General features: G+C 36.9%; 2 long non-coding RNA genes across 2 annotated transcripts in view; one reads left to right on the forward strand and one right to left on the reverse strand.

The window, feature by feature from the left end:
- The window catches only part of LOC123837869 (uncharacterized), a 52,909-nt gene that overhangs the window by 16,045 nt on the left and 13,885 nt on the right, over positions 1-22,979 (forward strand). The gene's annotated exons all lie outside the window — the stretch shown is intronic.
- Positions 13,750-22,979, reverse strand: part of LOC123837870 (uncharacterized) — a 253,775-nt gene continuing 244,545 nt past the window's right edge. The window contains exons 4-5 of the long non-coding RNA XR_008505336.2: positions 16,467-16,511; positions 13,750-13,879 (exon numbers count right to left, since the gene is read on the reverse strand). This is a non-coding gene — a long non-coding RNA (uncharacterized LOC123837870). The remainder of the gene's footprint in view (positions 13,880-16,466; positions 16,512-22,979) is intronic.

Here is a 22,979-nt window from a genome sequence, read left to right on the forward strand (position 1 = left end):
ATAAAGTGACTTGCCTAAGGTCACACAGCCAGTAATCAGAAAAACAGAGATTTGAACCCAGCTCTGGGCTCTTAACTTCTGCTTTATAGGAATGAATAAATGCCAAGTAACTCTACTAGATACTTACAGGAAATTTAAAGTTAAAGATCAGAAGATGTTTCCCAGTAATTATGTTACTGGGCCTCAAGAGATTAGCAAAAAAAAAATGTAAGCAAAACACAGTGGCCTCTTCATAGTATAGATGAAATCTTCATATTTTCATATATTCTTTTCTCCTTAATAGAGATTATAATAGCACTAATGCTCAGGGATTCTGGAGGACACAGACATGTAAAATGACAGAAAGAACTCAGTGGAAGCACCAAGGGGCTTGGGATATAGCAGCCCTGGACAAAACCAGATTAGGGTTGTAAAGTAGGATAGATTACGATGTGGAAATCATGGGAACCTCTGTGAGTGCAATTTTTGCAGGTTTTCAAGCTTTCTGAGGCTAATAAGTACATATATACTCTGGGCTCTGCCGTTGTTATCCTTTACAGTAAAAGGCTGGGAAAATTTCACTTCCAGTTCATATCATTTTAGAGAAAGATCTCTCCTACCTACAAACTGAGGGAACTTGTTCTGACTAATGGTAGTCCGTGTTTATAGCAGTCTGCTTATTTTAACATTTACTGATTTCTTGCGGGTATGCCAGGAGAAGCTATTTTTCTCAGAATCTCACTATGTATTAAAATAATAATGTAGAATACATGTTACATCAGATGTCACCTTAAAAAAGACTGATTACCAGAACAACCGGGAGGTGATTGGAGTTGAAGTTATTTCAGTTGATTTAAAGGCAGAACATGTAGAATATCTTTAAATGTTCAGGTTTCCCTTCCTCACCTATATCAATCAAAGAAAACACAATAACAACCCTTTCCCTTTTAAATATTTATACTTCACTTCTAAAGTATCCCAAAGAGTGAGCAAGTTACATGCAAAGTTCAGCATCAGCAGTCTGAAAATACCCAAAAGCGCCTGGTTGTCTGCAAAGCATGGAGACTTGCCCCCGTCCTGAGTGAATCAACAGAAACTAAAATAGCAAAACTTTCAGTGCCAACTCTGTACTAGATTTTGTTGGGAAATCTGATGATTAAAAATATTTCTTAAGCTAGAGTCTTTATCATGGGCAGTCAATGAATGTTTGAAAATGAGTGAAGACAGCATGATTACATAATGCACTATATCAGAGAGCTCTGTTATAGGATTTAGCTAGTGCTGACTCATTTGTTAGCTTGGTGACCTTGTGAAACAATTCACCTTTCTGGTCAGCAGCCTGACTATGGAAGGAGACCATGATGTTCTCCTTCCCTCCATTTATTTATTTAACAAATATTTATTGAACATCTGCCTATTGGTCATTGTGTTCAGTTTGGGGAAAACAAGCTAGAATAAAAAATAGCCTCCATCTTAAGGGAATTTTAATCTGGAATGGAGAGAAAGACATAAACTCATCAGTACAAATAACAGTTATAGAGTCTATGATATAATTAAGAGGAAGGTGTGTGTGCACACGTGTGTATGTGTGTATCTGTGTTTATATTAGAGTTCAAAAAATGACAGAAGGAGCAGAAACATTTTAATAAGCCCTTGAGTGTGGAAAAATGAATAGGATTATGTTGTATAATAAAAGGAGAATAGCATTTTCATCTGAGAAAGCAGCATGAACAAAACAACAGAACCATGAATGAGCATGGTAGCCTGTAAGAATCACTGTTCTTTGCTCGAGCTCCCCATGTGGGTAGACAGAGGGGAAAGAATGGGAGAACTTGGCAGAAGCAGTTGCTAGGTGCTAGACTGTGAAAGGTTCATAGACAATGCCAAGGAATATGGATTCCATTCTGATTGTCCTAGGAAGTTTTTATTATCTGTTTATATGTTTTCTAGCTAAATTTGAGTGTGAAGTGTTGGGGTAATCATGCTTATTGGTTCAAGGTGAGTCTGATTTTTTCCTTTTGTCCTCAGTTATACCATCTAAAGATATGAAAGTCAACGCAGTATTACTAACCAATAAATACCCACATTTTAATTTCCCCAATTATACTTTTATAGCTGTGTGGATATGTGTATGTGTTCTGATCCAAAAATCTCTTCAGAGCTCATACACTACAGATGAAAGCTCATGCCCTCTTTTTCTCTAGTTGCATATAATCTAGAACTATCTTCAGGCTTTGTTTTTTTTTTCATGATATTGAATCTTTGAAGGGCACAGGCCAGTTATTTTCTCAAAAGCCCACATACTTAATTTTTCTGATTGTTTCCTTGTGGTTAGATTCAAGCTAAACATTTTTCAAGAATGCTACAGAGATAATATACATGTATGGCATGTTTCTGTTTGTCTCATTCTGCTTCTTACTCTTCTCCTTTAACATAGTTTTAAAAATCTATCCATACTGCTTACATATAGCTCAGTTTCTCTCCTTCTAAGAGCAGTGAAGTGCTTGTCGGTGGGCTCTATCCCTCAACATATCACTGAGTGTGCAGTAATGGAGGGTCAGGCTGCGTTCGGCTCATGGTGATCACAGATGACAGCAAGTGAGTATCTGTGTTCTCGTCCCCAGCACATGGTTTTTAGGTGGAGGAGTAACATGATCAGACATGTGTTTTTGGAAGATCCCACTTGTGCCTGTGTAAAAGATCAGTTAGAAGGGGAGGGAGGCAAGAAAGCAGTTAGGAGAAAACATAATTGAGGAGAGAGATGGGGAAGGGCTGGCTTAGGCTAGCTGTCATGGTGAGAAGGGGGACAGAGGGACATTAAGGAGACAGGCAGCAGAACTACACTTAAAGGTCCTCAGCATTTGGGAAAAGCTATATCCCCTTTCCCTTATTTCCCAGACTCCTAGGTGGTGTTGAAAGGAAATGAGTGTTGTAAATGAAATTTTTAGGGAAAATGAGGAAATAAATTAACTCCCTTCCTCATTCACATAGCAGGGCCCATCTTAACTGTACTGGGAAAGGAGGACTGTGGCAAAGCCTTAGCTCAGCAGGAGCCCGGGCTGGGAAATTGCAGTGTTTCCAGGACTGACGTGAAGCTCGAGCCCAGGGTCAAGTCTAGAGTTTGATTTATTTTGACAGTCCAGACAATTGTTTCTTTTTTTTTTTTTACAGATTTTGTTTATTTATTTGACAGAAAGAGAGCACAAGCAGGGGGAAGAAGCAAGCAGAGGGAGAAGCAGGCTCCCCGCCGATCAGGGAGCCCAATGTGGGGCTTGATCCCAGGACCCTGAGATCATGACCTGAGCTTAAGGCAGACGCTTAACCGACTGAGCCACCCAGGCGCCCCCAGACAATTATTTCTTTACCTCACCTATCCCACGTATCAAGAGGCCAACTCCTAAATTTTGCCCGGAAGAGGGGAGAAAAAAAAAAAACCTCAACCCTACAGAGTGTAGTAGTTAAGAACATACACTCGAGGAGTTCACGGGGTAGAGTAGGAGGCACCGGGAATCCGACTCTCCGCCTAGACAACTCTTCAGGGGCAGCATCTGTCTGATGTGACTTTTTTGGAACTCAGGAGTCTCTTGAAAGCTTGCAATATCTAAGGGAAGCCTTGGATGGTAAACTGCACTGAATTTTGGCCAATTCAGTTCTTAGGACGGCAGCAGCTACCCATCCCCCATGCCACAGCCCACAGCAGGCAGCCATGCGTGTGTTCCCGAAGGAGTTTGCATGTAGCTTGCAGGTGTCAGGGTGGGCAATAAGGATCCTGTCCTCCAAATATTGGGGGTCTGTTTTCACATGGCTGATTGATGCTTCTTGTGTGGAGGTGCCAGCACAGAGATGGGCAGCTCTTGTTGCAACCTTCAACACCATGGTTGCAAACTTCTCCTCTCCCTGATGGAGTAACTTTCAGGAGATTTGAAGATTAGGTGCCAGGTTTTGGTTCCTCCTCACCCTTCATTTTTCTCTTTTTCTACTTTGGGAGCCAGAAAATTGAAGATTAGCGCATCCAAAAGCAATCACATATAAAGGGGAATTCAGAAAGTCATTGCTCATGTCCAGGGAAAGTTTCAGGCTCAGAAAAGACCTGAAAATGTACCTAATGCCACTGAATTACACACTTAAACATGGTTAAAATGGTAAACTTTATGCCATTTTATATATTATCACAATTAGAAAAATAGAACATATTCTCCAGAGTCTGAGAGCCTGAGTGTCACCACCCACTTCCAAGTGACCGTAAGCACCTACTTAACTTCTGCCATCTGTTCTCATATTTCTCAAATGGAGGTAACAATATTCCCGGCCTTAGAAGTTACGGTGTGGGTTAATTAAGATAAAATATGTAAAGCACTTAGAACAAAGCCTCATCCATTGTAAATGCTCAAAAAGAGCGGGAAATTATTATCATTCAATGGTAAAAGTCAATAAAATTGCAGAAAAATAGATGATTGCTAACAATTTAAATATTTTTAATAGGGATTTCTTTTTATTCCACATTCCTGTGGTGGTTGTTTAAAGACAGCTACCTCACACATAAATCAATTTAAGTGTAGGCAATTTTTTTTCTTCTGAAAAAAGTTTTATCACCTGTGTGTAGAATTGAATGCAGTGTTTGCTCATCGCTCCTGGTATCTCATGACTTTGTAACATTAGTTTCTTAATATTATTTTCTTTGAATCAGTCATTATGGAAAACAATTCTCCACCTTCCGAACCTCTTTGAACTTCCATGGAATACTGTTTTCCAAACTGAAGATTTGAATCTTTTACAGAAGTAGGACAATAATTATTTTTAAATAATAAAATAAGAATATCATGATAAAGCTTGTGTTTTCATTATCATTATTCTTAGGTTTTAGGAGATCTTTGTAAAAGAAAACAGTCTATTGAGATATAAAAAATATCCAGGTTATGAGAATGGGTTTATATATCACAGGTCTGCTCTGAATCCAGGCTTTGTCATTTAAGAGTTGTATGGTTTAAAGGAAATTATGTATGTATGTAAAGCTCTGAGGTAGGCTGCATTATTTTTTACAAATGTCTGCGAATTTTCTCTGACGGAGGATTACGCTTCCCTAACCTAATAACATCACGCTTGGCCATGCGCTTGCTTTGGCCAATGTATGTGAGTCGAATGTATCCTTCTGGTTGGAAGCTTTAAGAACCGGCATCTGGTTTCTCCACGTGGCACAAGGAAGGACAATGTTCTAGATGCAAGCGGCCCCTGGTGTAAAGACCCTGTGTAGCAGGGCCACTGTTTGCTTAGAATGTACACCTGATATGAGCAAAAATTAAAGTGTTGATGATTTCATAAAACAAAAATGAAGGAGAGTAGATAATGGAAAACATCAGGCTGCACAAGACTAGTGAGTATTGTCCTGTGAAGCTTTGTTTGAATTTCAGTTTTATGTGTGTGTATGTGTTTGTATCAAGATGTGATGGCAAATGTGTTTCTTACTGTGCATTAGTTAAAAAAAAAAGTTTGGGGGCGCCTGGGTGGCTCAGTCATTAAGCGTCTGCCTTCGGCTCAGGTCATGATCCCAGGGTCCTGGGATCGAGTCCCACATCAAGCTCCCTGCTCAGCGGGGAGTCTGCTTCTCCCTCTCCCACTCCCCCTGCTTGTGTTCCCTCTCTCGCTGTGTCTCTCTCTGTCAAATAAATAAATAAAATCTTAAAAAAAAAAAAATTTAAAAAAATTTAAAAAAAAAGTTTGAAAAACAAGATGGGGTTTTAGAAGTCAGGAGGAATTGTTTCTGTTTATAATGCGACTTTAGAAAGGAAAGTGGGATTAATTCACATAATACAAGGTATAAAAGAGTCCGTGCATTTCAGGCAAAGCTGTATTTTTAAATTCAGTTAGTTGGGTCATTGACTCAATAATTAAAATTGACCTCTGTGTATTACAAAGTGTAATAAATTAGTATGCATTTATTCCTTGGTCTCAATTATCACATGCAGTTCTGGGGAGTCAAATCCTAGGGAGCAGAGATACTAATTGTTCCAGAATGGCCCTGATGGCCTTCTGCGTGGGCCATGAAGAAGGGCTGTCTGAATGGGGTTCTAGCTGACTCTGGAAATTCTTTCTTTCTCTCGGGTCCTCGGATTCTGTAGGTTTATCGGCTTCTAGCCCACATCCAGGAGCACATGAGGGCTCGTTCTCTCATTGACCTTCCACTTCCTGCTACTTCACATTATTGACACTGACTCTGTTTGGTTTCACATCTTGCTGGCACACTATTTTCAGCTGCCTGGCAGAAAATGCCAATCCCTTGTGCATACATTTTCCACTTCTTAGTTATTTAGGACATGACTAAATTGTATGAAGCTCAAGGGAGAGAATTTAAGGAAAGCATTCAGTATGAGGCTGACATCATGGTAAAACTAGGGGACTGGGAATCAGGGGAGACTGGCCACTGATCTGGACTGGGTCCCCACTTTCTGCGCACACATGCTGTGCGAGGCACTGTAGGGGGTCTCACGTAGGGATGACATGTCACGGAACTGAGATGCAGGGCTCCCTGTAGATAACCTACGTGGTCCCTGGGACCTAGTTTCCTCTCTGCCAGGCAGGTCTGGCCACCCACATCTGGAAATAATAAGCAAAGCACTTTGCTGTGCTTGGAGAAAAACACAGAGCAGACCGAGCTGGGAAGTATTCTATTATTTATATAAGCATTTTCACAGCAAATCTAGTATCATTGCAGCTCCCATCACGTGGAAAAGTGCAGTGCAAGGCAGCAAACTTACGATGGGGCCTATGATGCGCCAGACCCTGGCCAAGCACAGCAGATACAAAGATGAAAGGACATTGCATCTGCTTCCATGGATGAGCTTATATTTCAGTTGGAGAGTTGGGCCCAGAAATAGAGAATTTCAGCATCATATGGCAAGAACTAAAATATAGGTGTACATCAAGTGTTGATGAACGGTATGTAAGTAGAATTTGAATAGTTTCCAGTAAAGCAAGGCTCACCATTCTCCAATTCCATTTAAAATGGATATTCCTTTCCCTCTTTTCTTGTAGGAGGCAAAAAAAAAAAAAAAAGTGTTACTAAATAAAATACCTAAGAAGTATAAGTAATTAGAGTCACCTACATGTGTGGCTAATTTAGGTAAGCTAGCATCAACATACACGGTTCTTGTAGATCTTAATCATTACTTGTAAAATACGATGTTTTATTTACTGATTGATATATTTTATTACATACACAGCTGGCACTATTATTCTCAAAAAACAGCACTTTGTGAGGGAAATAAATGACTTGTATATAGTTTTCTACAACTAAAAGATGTTTCACAAATATAAATACATTTTGTTAAAATTCTGCACCTGTCTCAGACTCAGAGAACAGAATGTCTAAGGATTATGTAAAGAAAGGCTTTGAGGTACAAATACTTCTAACCAATGAAAATGTAAGCTCCAAAATGGGGTGCCGGGTGGCTCAGTCACTCTCAGTGTTGTGAGATTGAACCCCATGTCAGGCCATGCTGGGCATGGAGCCTGCTTAAGATTCTCTCTCTCAGGGGTGCCTGGGTGGCTTGGTTGGTTAAGCGGCAGACTATTGATTTTGGCTCAGGTCATGATCTCAGGATCCTGGGATCAAGCTCTGCAGCAGTGGGCTCCTTGGTCAGTGGGGAATCTGCTTCAGGATTCTCACTCTCGCTCTCCCTCTGCCCCTCCCCTCCATTCTTGCTCACACTCTTTCTCAAAAAAAAAAAAAAAAAAAAAAAAAAAAAGCTCTAAGAGGGCAAGGGTCAGAGTCTGCCTTTTCCCCCCTGCTGCACCTCGGCACGGTATATTGCCTAATGTTGCTGCATGGTATATTGCCTAATGAATGTTTATTGCCTTTAATTACAATTCGTACATTAGTATTATTTTATTTATTTTATTTTATTTTTTTAAAGATTTTATTTATTTGAGAGAGAGAGAGTGTACGAGAGGGGGGAGGGTCAGAGGAAGAAGCAGACTCCCCACTGAGCAGGGAGCCCGATGTTGGACTCGATCCTGGGACTCCAGGATCATGACCTGAGCCGAAGGCAGTCGCTTAACCAACTGAGCCACCCAGGCGCCCCCATTAGTATCATTTTAAATTAAGACATACAGTTTTACTTCATCTCTGGACTTGTAAAGATTTACTGCCTGGAATGATGATATTGAGTGATATAAATTTCAGGTCTCAAATTTAGGTGTTCGTCAGGTGTAGTATTTAGCATTTTAACCACGGTTTATGTTATATTATTATAGGTCCCCTTATTCACATTCTTATTCCATTACTCTTCCTTCTCCCTCGTGCCACCAAAACTACCTAATGTGTATCATATTTAAATGTCTTCCAAGTAAGAAAAGCCAATGGGGGGTAGGGGAAAGGAACTCAGGAAACTATATTCATATTCAAAGATGCTCTTCTGGGAAAAGTTGAGAGCAACATTTAGCCAAACATATTCTCAGGAAACTATAGCAAAAGACAGCTACAAAACTTTGAATAATTTAAGCTGAAATCGAAAGAAAAGTAATGAGTGACAAATGAAACATACATGCCATCTGTTCTGACAAAGAGGAAATGATACAACTATCAAAAAATGGGAAACAAAGAGAGGTTAAATGAAATGATATAATTAATTTCCAAATCTTTAATTATTGAGAATCAAACAACATCAATTAAAGTTGATAAATGCAGTAGTAGAAGTTTAAAGAATACACAGGTAAAGGATGATAATACTATAGAATAAATTTGAATGATGAAGGGAGAGGAGATAACAGTTTTATTTTTGCTGGTAGTAAGGAATAAATAAGAATTACCTAATTGAAAGGGAACCAAAGGAATTCTGTGTAGATATAGCAGCCACCACAAGAAAAGGCTATCCATACACACATGTGCACAGAACAACATAAACAGACCACACAGTGAAAGTCTTAAAATTACAGAAAGAGTGCAAATTACATAATACGACCGAGATAAAGGCAAGGAAATGTGGTTTCCGTAAATGTAATTAGGCTCAATTCACCTATTTAAAAAGTTTTGTATTGTATCACAAAGCAAAAAACAACTCTGTTGCATACAGCTGTCACACTAAACAAAGTAATTTCAAAATGTTAAAAGAAAAGTTTGGCCAGTAGAATACCAAGCAAGTGCAATACATCTTTCTCTATCAGACAAAGTAGAATTTGGGCTAAAAATTCTTAAATCAGACAAAGGAACACACATTATTATGTCAAAAGATAAAATCATAATAGAGATGTAACATTTGTAAATATCTTTGCACCAAGTAATATATCAAAAGTTTTTATAAAGCAGAAATTAAAGGAGATATGAAAAGAAATATACAGAAACAATTATATGAGGTGGTTTGTATCTTTCGTGTTCCAAGACATACCAAGTGTACAAAAAAATGTAAGGACTTACAGAATGAAATCAATGTGGTAAATCTGAGGGATATATATATCTAACATTACAACTTAATATAGAGAATGTATCTTCTTTTACCTGCCCATAGAAAATACACAAAAATTGACCAATTATAAAGACCACCGAGCAAACTTTAATGAATCTCAAATAAGTAAAATAATAAATATAATATTCTTGGATCAAAATTCAATAAAAACAGAAATCAAAATTTTCAAAGTCAGAGAAAAAAATCTTCCTGGCTAGAGATCTTAAAGCTTTCTTGGGAAACTGTTAATGCAGAGGGCAGTTCAAATAAATATCTTGTATGAAATGGATAATTTTCAAGGAAAATGTTATTAATTAAAGCAGTCTGTAATATATTGAAACAGGTGCAATTTCCACAGAAGGACAGAAAAAGTTGCAAGTGAGCTAATCCCCCTCCCTTCCAAAGCCTTGGGTTCCAGTGATTCCACAGGACACTTATACCAAATGTTTAGAGAGCAGAATCCAACGTCATTTAAACTCTCTCAGAGCACAGAAAGGTAAAAATGCTTTCAATTTTTTTCATAAATCAATACAACATTGATACCACAATTCTCTAAAATAAACTATAGATCAATTGATGAAAAAATTCAAAATAAATATTAGCAAGTGGAATTCAGCATCATATATTAAATACATACACACCGTGATAACGTGGGTTTTTCAGAAATGCAAAGAGCTTCACTCTTGGAATATTATCAGTGTGACTTTGATCATATTTAATGCAGCAAAATAGAGATACCTTTTAATTCGCTCCAAGGTGACTAAAAATGCCTTTAACAAAGCTTGAATATCCAACTAAAAAACACTTTAAAAATAAATGCTAATAAATATATCTCTAAAATTAATATAGAAATTTATATACACACACCAGCATAATTTTATATATATAAATATATATAAGCTTATATATACTCAAAAAATACATACCTGTACACACATACTTACATAAAAGTATTGATACTACATTTTATATAGATTCATACCTATTATATTGTATGCTTATTGTATTATATAGGTATACATATCTAAAGTATTGCTATTCCATGCAAATAGTAATAGTTTTACCTCCTCTTTCAAATTTTTAGAACTTCATTTTTTTCTTTAATGCATTGACTAATGTGTGAGAAGTACAATTTCCACCTAGTAGCAAAATTGCCTGTTTTTTTTTTAATTTGCAATTGGTACTATATATGTACATGTATGTATGTATATATATTACGTATTTACATATGAATTTTAAAGAAATATTTGTTAGTATTTATTTTGAAAGTGTTTTTAGGTGGATAGTGAAGCTTTGTATATATATGTATACACACACATAAACATGTGTATTTTAAATATTAAAAATTAAAATTAAAAATAGAATTACCATATGACCTAGCAAATCCACCGATGGGTATGTACTCAAAATAATTAAAAGCAGGAACTTGAAGAGATACTTGTACATCCATGTTCAGAGCAGCATTATTCACAAAAACAAAAATGTGGACATGATCCAAGAGTCCATCACCAGATGCGTGGATACAGACAATGTGGCATATACATACAATGGAATGTTACTTAGTCTTAAAAAGGAAGGAAATTCTGACACATGCTACAACATGGATGAACCTGAGGATGTTTTGCTAAGTGAAATATCAGAAAGTAGAATGGTGGTTGCCAGAGACTGAGGGCAGAAGGGAGAATTATCGTTTAATGGGTATAGAGTTTCCATCTCGCAAGATGAAAAGAGTTCTGGGGAAGGCTGGTGGCGATGGTTGCCCAACAATCTGAATGTACTTGATGCCACTGAGCTGTACACCTGAAAATAGTTGGGAAGGTGAATTTCCTATTATGTGTCTTTTAACATAGTTAAAAATAATAATTAAAAAATAGTTCTGGAACGGCTTGATAAATATCTGGAAAAAGATAAATTTGGATCTATATTTCTTACCATGCACCTGAATAAAATCCAAATGGATTAAAATGTAAATATAGAAATTAACACTTTAAGAGTGCTAAAATTAAATATGGGAAAAGTCTTCATTGCTTTGGACTGAGGAAAAGCCTTTCTGGATAAGACCAAAGTGAAGATGCCATAAAAGAAAAAGAGAGCTTTAAAAACATACACCCTGACCTCCAAAACTTTTACATGACTTAAGAATAGTTAAAAAACACATTAACAATCTAGGTGGGAAATACTGCAACTCACTTCACAGGCTGATCTCCTTACATATGCTAAAAGCTTTTCCTAGTCTTTCCTCTGGCTGCTACCTTTGGCCTCCTTCTGCCCCAGGCTGCAATGCCCCACACCTCATCACCCAACATAAAGTAGTTCAAGGAAGCCGTCCGTCTCGCCAAAGTTTTCTTGCTGTGTTATCTAGTTGTCAGGGGTAGTTACTGAGTTGTGCACTGCACTCTTCTTCCCAAGTTTTTGAGAGTTGATTTTGGGTAAGACAGCCCAAGCCGGTTCACCTATCTGACAGGAATCTGCAGTTAACATTTTATGTAAATTGATGGCTATTCAATTTCAGTCAATATTGGGGTTCCTGCTACCTAGAGTTGTGTAAAAGTCACCAAGGTATGAAGAAAACTCAAGTGATGTTTAATTGCCCAGAATGGTCAGTGCAATGCTTTCTCCGGACAGTACTAGATGTACTCCAATCTTTAGTGACCTTGGTCACCCAAACAAATGTCTAGGTTCCCTGATGTACTATACTACCTATCCTTGAGGTCAAATCACGTAATAGGTGCTGATCCCAGTAAAGGCCAGACCTGTACCCTATACTATTCAGGCTGGATAAGTTTCACCTGTCCACCTATCTGCTTCTCTGCCCCACTCTGCCCCTGGTCTTCCTTTGTGTCCTCCTAGCATAATTAGTGCAACAGCTCAAACTCTAGGAAAACAACACCCAGAATTGAAAGTTAGTGAAAACTTGAAAATAAAAGTTTGTGCAAAATAGAAGTTTGAAGCAACTATTGCTTTGCTAACAGCAAATTTATCTAAGACAAGGAATTTAAAAGCCCTTAGAATATGGGAATGGGGGAGGGGAGCATCTGGGTGGCTCAGTTGGTTAAGCATGTGCTTTTGGCTCAGGTCATGATCTCAGGGTCCTGGGATTGAGCCCCGAGTGAGGCTCCCTGTTCAATGGGGAGCCTGCTTCTCCCTCTTCTCCCTGCTTGTGCTCTCTCTTGCTATCTCTCTCTCTCTCAAATAAATAAATAAAATCTTAAAAAAAAGAATATGGGAATGGGAAGATATGTAACACAAAAAATTAATATTTTAATATACTAGGAAAACTGGACAGTAACATGCAGAAGAATGAAACTGGATCAATTTCTTACACCATTCACAAAAATAAATTTAAAGTGGATGAAAGGCCTAAATGTAAGACAGGAAGACATCAAAATTTTAGAGAAGAAACAGGTAGCAACCTCTTTGACTTCAGCCACAGCAACTTCTTACTAGACATGTCTAGTAGGCAAAGGAAACAAAAGCAAAAATGAACTATTAGGACTCCATCAAGACAAAAACCTTATTCACAGCAAAGAAAACAATCAACAAAACTTAAAGGCAACCAATGGAGTGGGAGAAGATATTTACAAATGACATATTGGATAAAGGGCTAGTATCCAGAATCTATAAAGAACTCATCAATCTAAACACCCCAAAAATAAATAATCCATTCAAGAAATGGGCAGAAGACATGAACAGACATTTCTCCAAAGAAGACATACAGATGGCCAACAGACAAATGAAAAGATGCTCAACATCACTCATCATCAGAGAAATACAAATCAAAACCACAATGAGATACCACCTCACACCAGTCAGAATGGCTAAAATTAACAACTCAGGAAACAACAGATGTGGGTGAGGATGCAGAGAAAGGATAACCCTTTTGCACTGTTGGAGGGAATGGAAACTGGTGCAGCCGCTCTGGAAAACAGTATGGAGGCTTCCTAAAAGTTAAAAATAGAACTACCCTATAATCCAGTAATTGCACTACTAGGTATTTATCCAAATACAAAAATGCTGATTCAAAGGGACACATGCACCCCAATGTTTATAGCAGCACTATCAACAATAGCCAAAGTATGGAAAGAACCCAAATGTCCATCGACTGGTAAATGGATAAAGAAGAGATGGTATATAAATACAATGGAATATTACTCAGCCATCAAAAAGAATGAAATCTTGCCATTGGAATGATGTGGATAGAACTAGAGTGTATTATGCTAAGCAAAATAAGTCAGTCAGAGAAAGACAATACCATATGATTTCACTCATATGTAAATTTAAGAAACAAAACAGATGAGGGGTACCTGGGTGGTGCAGTCCATTAAGCGATGGACTCTTGGTTTCGGCTCAGGCCGCAATCTCAGGAGTGAGACAAGCCCTGTGCTGGGCTCTGTGCTCAGCGTGGAGTCACTTGAGATTCTCTCTCCCTCTTCTTCTGTCCCTCCCACTTGTGCTCTCTTTCTCTAAAATAAATAAATTTTCAAAAAAAAACAAAAAACAAAAAACAGATGAACATAGGGGAAGGGAAAGAAAAATAAAATAAGATAAAACCAGAGAGGGAAACAAACCATAAGAGATTCTTAATTATAGAGAACAAACTGAAGGTTGCTGGAGGGGAGATGGGTGAGAGGATGGGCTAAGTGGGTGATGGGTATTAAGGAGGGCATTTGTTGTGATGACCAATGGGTGTTTTATGTAAGTGATGAATCACTAATTTTACTCTAGAAACCAGTACTACACTATATGTTAACTACCTTGAATTAAAAAAAAAAAAAAAAGCACACACACCAAAAATATTTGAATGTACTACCCTGCTATAAACATTTGTCTGAATCTTGGAGAAATGACTTAAAATCATGCTGAAGTGATTTTTTTGAGCATCTATTTCCTTCCAGACTGTGAGTTTTGCACTACCAAATGTTATCTTGATTTATAATTTCTTTTTTTGTTATGTTAATCACCATACATTACATCATTAGTTTTTTATGTAGTGTTCCATGATTCACTGTTTGCATATAACACCCAGTGCTGCATTCAGTACGTGCCCTCTTTAACACCCATCACCAGGCTAACCCATCCCCACACCCCCCTCCCCTCTTGAACCCTCAGTTTGTTTCTCAGAGTCCATAGTCTCTCATGGTTCGTCTCCCCCTTCGGATTCCCCTCTTACCCTTGTAATTACTTAAGCCTCTTCCTGACAACACTTGAGTTTTCAAGAAAGAAATTTGAGATAATGCCTTAAGATGGAGTTGTGCAAAATTTACTGAGGTCATATTGGCCAAATTTAAACTCAGCATTTTATTATATTTTTAGGCATAGATAATTGAATATAAAAATAAATTGTGTCATGTATCTTGCTGCTTCAAAAATTAGAGGTAACTTGTACTGATTTTAGTAGAATTTAGTTGTTTGTTAAAATATGTTGCCATATCCAAGGAGAGGTCATTGTAGGAGGTTTTAGATGTAAATTAAAATGGTGCAGCATTTTCTGATTCTTTTATACATCATTTTTCATTTAGCTTTATTATTCCAAACATTGTATTACTGATGGGTTTTTTTAAATTGTAGTTTGACAGAATTTAGAAAAAAAGATTTTATGAGTTACTTAAAAATTTCTGATTTGTATAAAAATGATTTCATTTGGTTATATTTATAGAATACATCTCTGAAATCTCAAAAAGATTTACTGTTACACAGAAATCTGCATTATTATAGTTTCTTACTTGACCTAGACTCTACTTTGGAAAATTTGTGAAAATTGTGAACTCAAATAATACTGGGAAAGGTAACCTAGAGGCATGTAGAAGCAAAATTAAGTTAATGAGAATGTAAATCTCATCTACAAAAACCAAAGCCAAAATTTCTATATCTGGACTCAAATTATCCAATTTAGCTGTCAACAGTAGTCAATTAATGTGACTGCCAAACCCATACTTTTTGTATTCATATTCTAATCAGTCTTCAGTGAACTAATAGAGCAATGTCACATCATATTTACATGTAATGTCTTATTGTAGCTATTCATAAAAGTGATCCTTTTAAAACTCAAGTCAGATCATGTCATTCCCCTGCATGAATCTGTTGAATGCCTTTGCATCACAGAGCGGAAGTCCAAGTTTTACAGTGATTTTTAACACAATCACCTTCCTCGCCCTGTATCCTCTCTGACTGCATCTCTTACTTGCTCTGGATTACCACCTGGGCCTCAGACATGCCAGGTTTGTTTATTTTAAAAAATATACCATATTTTACAAATATTTATTATTTTTCATCAGTCTGTGGGTTGATTGGACAGTCCTTCTGCTGGTGTCCACTGGGCTCACTCCTGTGGCTGCATTTGGTTGGCAACAGGTATGGGATGGGCCCAGCTGAGACAGCTGGGATGGCTGGGTCTCTCTTTCCAGATTCTTTCATCTTGGGCTTTTTCATGCTATGGCAGTCCCAGGGCAGTGTCCCAAGAGAGGAAAGGCAGGAGCCATAAGGCCTCTCAAGGCTCAGACTCCAGAACTTGTCCTGTTGATGAGAGCAAGTCCAAAGGCCAGCTCAGCTACAGAGTTGAAAGAAGAGCTGTACAGGAGTTGTGGTCAGATTTAATCTACCACACATACCACATCATGGCATCACCTCTGAAATCTGGCTCACCCCATTCCAGTGTCCTACTTTTTAGACCTAATCACCCATCCTTCTGCATTGGCATCCAATTCTTCAAGTGGATTGGGAGGACTTCAAGGACTGGAAGTCCCTGACCTCTCCATCACCCCAGCCTCTTCCTAACTTTTCTTCTCTCTCAGTGCAAGTGGCTGATGTCCTGAGCAGCCTTTCATCTGCCCTCATCGTCCCTAACCAGGGAGTTGAAGGGGTTGAGGTGGCATTGCTGTACTGAAATCATGCAATCGGAAAGAAAGCACATTATCCAAATGGACTGGCAGATTGGCCCCACCTGGTCTCAGACCTCAGCTCTCAACTCCACCTGTCAATTGTTTCACCTCTTCCTGGCCAGCTTCCCCTCTAAAACTAGTCCAAACCTCCACAACTCTATAAGCTCCTTACCTGAACCCCGTGCTTCACTCTTAGCAGACAGTGTTGTCTCTTACTCTGTTAAAGAGACAAAAATCATTAGACATGATTGCTCTCAACTTCCTGTCCCCAAACCAACAGAAGTATCTATCTCACCTTTTTCCCCTTCAGTCTCAAAGGATGAGGTTTTCCCTCATGCAGTTAAAATCTCAAGCCTCCTCCTGTGCCCTTGATCCTAGACCTGCATTTGAATTCTGGGAATCTGAATTGAAGACCTAGAGGTGACTGGCTGGTGGCAGGGGGCAGAAGCCAAAATATAGGGAAAAATGGCAATAAGCAGAAGACATGAGGAAGAGTAATTAATAAGCAGCATCTGAGAGGAAGCAGAGACTGTGAGTAAATTGAAGCAATGAAGAAATGAAAAGGCAAATCAAGAGAAGGTGTTTGTCAGAGGTAAGAGCAATAGAAGCAGAGGCAAGATTTACCAAAGTCAGCATAATAGTCAAACACAGAGAGAGCTACAGACCCACTGCTGATCTGGAAATTCAATATCCACATCTCTTCCCAAACTCCCTTCCTGTTTGTTTTTTTTTAAAGATTTTATTTATTCATTTTGACAGAGAGAGAGAGACAGCAAGAGAGGGAACACAAGCGGGTAGAGTGGGAGAGGGAGAAGCAGGCTTCCCACTGAGTAGGGAGCCCAACGTGGGGCTCAATCCCAGGACCTTGGGATCTTAACCTGAGCAGAAGGCAGACGCTTAACGACTGAGCCACCCAGGCGCCCCTGCATTCCTGTTTTTATGAGCCCAACTGTGTAGTGTTCCTGAGATCTTATGAGGCCCAGATGCTCAGACAAGGGTCTTTTCTTATTATTGCTGTGTATATTCTTTAGCAAATATATTTTCAATAATTTCCCTTTATTGGTGGGAATTTGAGCATGAAGTAATTCCTTGGAAAACACAGTCATAATGTTATGTTAAAGATAGAGGATGTTTTACTGTCTTTGTGTTGTGACTCATCAGCTTTGACTGGGAAGTTCCCATCTTTCTTTGGATACCTCTTGGATCTCCTCCTCCCTGAGCAACATTTTCAATTCCCTGTCTCTCTTAAAAGACAACCGTTTTTATGATGAAATTGGAAGGAAGAAATACAGACATAGTGACTACAAAAGCAAATCCCTAGTACCTCCTCTTGGGATTATATATTTCTAAAATCTTCAAATGGGTGGAAAGTGAAAACTTAATGCATTCGTGTCCCATTATAAAGGTTGGGTATCAAAATAAATACTAGCATGGGGCTGCTTTTCAGAAAATGCCAATCATTAGGATAGATATAGAAAAGCTCCATTGTAACCATCTTACAGATTTTTAATGAAAGGAAAAATTTGAGAAGAAAGATTAACTGACAAAAAAGAAGCTATATTGCTTTAGTTTAAATTCTAGCCACAAGTGTATTCAAAAAAATTCCAAGTTTATATTATCAGTAATCTCCAAGCACGATTCACCTTATTTTTTTTATGTTTTATTACTAATCCAATCAAGATATTATTTGTTTATACTTTGCAGTAAGAATTTGAGTAAACTTTAGACTGTATCTTCCATTATTCAAAAGTAAATCATGTAACAGTACTTGAGAAACAAAGAAAAGAAAATTTTCCCAAGAGGGATTTTAATCTAGTAGCAGAGGGACTATAGTGTCTTTTTAGCAGAGTCAAAGTCCTTTTTGATGACATCTGCTCATGGATTGATAGCTGATGGTTCTTGATTCTCATTCTTCTGATGCTTCACATATCAAAAATTCTGTCAACGTAATTGCTTTTGCCTGTTTTATGCATATGTCAATCAACAAATGAAATGACTATAGTAGTTCAGGCTATACGATATGAATGTTCTTTGTTGGGAATCCATAACACCGATTATATTCAATATGATTTAGGTACGCACTAAAAAAGACTGAAGTGTTTTATTATACTAGATAATGTATCCCAAACATAAATATTTGACATTAGAAAATAATTTGGTTAAAAATTACTTAAGTGTCAACATCTTTGTCCAGGCATCTCTGGAAATATTTAAAATGTTAAAATATGTGGAAATTACAGTAAGTGTAATTCAACCTAAACATAATAAAATAGTGTCTTATTCATATTAGTAATTTAATACATTCTTATATACAAGGGACGCTATTAGAAAATATTGGGAAAAATAAAGATTAGAAATAATTCTCTAAAAGATATAAGATAATAGTATTCATTTATGTATATTTTATTCATTTTTTAATATATACAGTCAATCATTCAGAAGGCATTTATTAAATGCCTGACATATTTCCAAGTCTACATGTAATATTATCCTATCTTCTAAGATTTTATTCTAATGGAAAACAAACCAGAAATGTAAAAAAAGTTGCTATAAAGTAAGATATGAAAACATAATAGAATATGCTATACTTGTTAGAAAAAACAATTACTTTAGGAGTTTATTAAAGACAGTATTTATGATTAGGTTACTAAGCAAAATCTTCATGGGAATAGGTAGCATTTTTGCTTGGCCATGCAGAGATGGAAGATACAAAGGGCACTCCAGATATATGTGTACCTTTCATTTTACAAAGAAATTGTTGTGAAAAGTTTGAAGTAAATTATCAGTGGATTGCCTGAAAGGGTGAAAGTCCATTTTGAGTAAATCCAACATTTGGGCTATTTCAGGCACAAATTCTATTTATATATATAAAATAGGTTTAAAAAAGGATATATTAAAAGGATACCTATATAAAGGTTATAGAAAAAGGATATATAAAAAGTTTTGAAGATTGGTTAGGTCAGAATATTGAGAATTTTGAACACTGAACTAGATAGAGCATTTTATTTTATTCTATAGGCAAACAACAACAGTTCACTGACTTAATCAAAGTGGATTTAAGACAATTTTGACAATATGTTTGAGGCTATTATTAAAAGTAATCTGGATGAGAAACGTATCTGAAATAGCAGAGTAAGAAACTCTAAAAGTTTAGTCCTTCATAAAAGCAGTAAGGACACTGTTGAAAATTGTCACAATCAACTTTTCAGAATTCAATTGCAAAATCAAGAATTCTGGAAATTAACCCAACGCTTACAAAAACTCAGGAACATTTTTTCAAGAAACAATGGTTGTATCTTGGTAAGAAGAGCAAATTTTATGGCATTTTAACTTGCCCTATTCCCAGCCCCTTCTTTCCAACTCCATGATAGCCTTGAAGACCAATAACCTTGAGAATATAGTAGTTGCAAAAAGCAGCAGCCTAGCAGAGCAGAATGAGTTTGGAGATCCCCTAACGTCTCATGCTCAGAAAATTGTCACTATTTGATCTGTTTGGAACCCCCATAAAAGGCTCCACACTAAAGGTTTTTCTTTATTTGAGCTGATTCAGAGATTGCTTTGTACACATTGCAAAACCCTATGGCATTTGTCAAAAATGATCAGTGATAATCACTGAATTTTACAATTGCCTTCAATGAAGATTCCAGTTGGGGTAACAGCAAGTTGAAAAAAACCTTAAATATAAAAATTTGCTTAAGATATGTCCACGAAGGGAATTTGAAAAGCTCTGAGATTTTCTTGGGAACCTAGAACATTATACATATGATCAAGGCTATGAAAATGCCAAGGAAAGACCTGAGAAGGCCCTAATCTCTCACGTCTGGCTGACCTTGAGGCTTGGTGCAAGGGAAAAGCAAAGGCAGGAATAGAATTGTAAACTGCTTGCTGGAGCGTCAAAAGGTTCCTCCAGTCCACAAAGGCCAGGAGACACTGGTTCAAGGTATTTAAAGAAATCTGTCCAACCATTAGCAGACTACTAAAGTAACCAAGCAAAACATCAATGCCCAAATATCTAAAAGACTACAGATTTTATAAAATTAGTCAAGAAAGTTGCTACACAAATAGATAGCAGCAATAATAATGAATAGCAGCAACAGCAAATCCTGGTTTGGGGGAGAAGGATTTTGAGTTCCAGAGTTGCCACATTATTATTTGAATGTTTAGTTTCCAACGAAATTACGAAGCATGTAAAGAAACAAAAAATGAGTATAGCCTATACACAGAAAAAAAAAAACTCAATAGAGCCTGAAGTAGCCCAGATGGTGGATTTACTCAAAATGGACTTTAAGCCATTGTAAATATGTTGAAAACTGTAAAGGAAAGCATGTCTAAATAATTAAACAGAAGTATGAGAACAATGTGCCGTCAAATATGGAGATAGAAGTTATTTTAAAAAGGGCCAAATAGAAATTCAAGAGTTGAAAAGTACAATAACTGGAATGTGAAAATCACCAGAGGGGCTTAACAATGGGTTTGAACTAAAAAAAGAAACTAGAAGAGAGGTCTAATGATACTATCCACTCTGAGAAATAGAAAGAAAAAGAGTGAAAAAATATAAATAGAAGCTCAGATTATATACATGACCTGGTTGGATTTAAAACAGGAATCTAAAGTTGGTTTAATATATGAGAACAAATCAATGCAATACAACATATTGACAGAATATGCAGACAAAAGCAAAAGACAAAAGCAGACGATCATCTGAGTAGATTTAGAAAAAAAATCGTTTGATGAAATCCATTACCCTTTCATGATAAAAACACTCAACAAACTGGAAATAGAAGAGAATGTCCTCATCCTGTTGTGGATATGTATGGTAAAGTCACAGCTAATGTCATACTTAATGGTAAGGACTGAATGCTTTCCCCCTTAGATAAGGAACAAGACAAATTTGTATACTCTCTCCACTTCTATTCAACATTGCACTGGGAATTCTTGCTAGGGCAATTAATCAAGGAGGAAAAAACAAAAAAACAAAAAAACCCAGGCATCCAGATTGGAAGGGAAGAAGTTTTGTGTTTGTTTTTTTTTAATCTACATATAACATGTGGACAGTCCTAAAGAATCCATAAAAGAACTATTAGAACTAATAAATAATTCAGCAATTTTGCAGGTCCAAGATCAATATAAAAAATCAATTTTATTTTTACATATTAGCCATGAACAATTAGAAAATGAAACTAAGAAAACAACCTCATTTACAAACCATCAAAAGAATGATATGCTTGGGAATAAATTTGACAAAAGGAGTCCAAGGCTTGCACATGTAAAACCATAGAACATCACTGAAAGAAATGAAAGCATATCTAAATAAATTAAAAACCATCCCAAGCCCATGAATTGGAAGACTTATGTTGTTCAGATTGAAAAACTCTCTGAACTGACCTACACTTTCAGTGCAAATCTTGTCAAAATTCCAGGTGTTTTGTTTGTTTTTGTTTTTGTTTGTTTTTTAGAAATTGACAAGCTTTCCTAAAATTTATATGGAAATGCAAGGGACTCAGAATAGCCAAAACAAGCTAGAGATTTCACATTTCCTGATTTCAAAGCTTACTACAAATCTACAGTAATCAAGAGTATGTACTAGATAAAGCTCAATGGAATAGTATTGAGAAACCAAAAATAAACCCTTACAGTTACAGTCAAGTGATTTTCAACAAAGACGTCAAGACAACACAATTGGAGAAAGAAGATTCCTTCCAAGAAATTATGATGGGTTGTCAAATGGATATCCATATTGAAAAGAAAAAAGTTTGCTATCTCATACTACATACAAAAATGAACTCAAAATGGATTAAAGACCCACATGTAAATTGCTAAGACCACAAAACTCTTAGAAGAAACATTGGAGTAAATCTTTGCAACCTTATATGGGTAATGGTTTTTAAGATACACACGAAAAGTTCAAGCAACAAAAGAAAAAAATGGATAATTTGCCTTTCCTAAGATTGAAAACAAGACAACAATATACACTCTTACTTAATATTTTATTGAAATACTAGCCAGTATAATCTGATAAATAATTTTTTTTAAAGGAAGTTTTTTTTTTTTAAAGGAAGAAATAAAACCATACAAAGATTGAATAGAAAAAAGTTTTTATTTTTATACTTAATCCTAGACAAAAGGCCAAAAAGCAATTAACTGTTTCTATTTTTAGATGACATGTTTGTCTATGTAGGCATAGATTTTGTACATTACAAGAATTCTATAAAAAATCACCTAGACCTGGGGCGCCTGGGTGGCTCAGCCGTTAAGTGTCTGCCTTCGGCTCAGGTCATGGTCCCAGGGTCCTGGGATCGAGCCCCGCATCGGGCTCCCTGCTCGGCGGGAAGCCTGCTTCTCCCTCTCCCCCTGCTTGTGTTCCCTCTCTCGCTCTGTCTCTCTCTGTCAAATAAATAAAATATTTAAAAAAAAAAAAACACCTAGACCTAATAAGTGCATTCACTAAAATCATAAGACATTATAGTGTAAGTGCCTGATACTAAGCTTTTTATGATATTAAGCTTTTGATACCAAGGTATTCATTTCAAAGACATCCCTCTCAAATACACATAATGCTAGTTTTAAGACACAACTACAAGCAAAAAATTAAATAAAAAACCAGTCTGTCCCCACCCTGAAGTTCCCCTTTTCAAAAGCCCTGGGTAACCTAGATAACTGACCACTTGAGTGACTTTGCTTTTTC

Source organism: Mirounga angustirostris, unplaced genomic scaffold, assembly GCF_029215605.1.
Source record: "Mirounga angustirostris isolate CCGP_5_RB_7025 unplaced genomic scaffold, mMirAng1.0.hap1 SCAF_8, whole genome shotgun sequence".
Taxonomy (NCBI): domain Eukaryota; kingdom Metazoa; phylum Chordata; class Mammalia; order Carnivora; family Phocidae; genus Mirounga; species Mirounga angustirostris.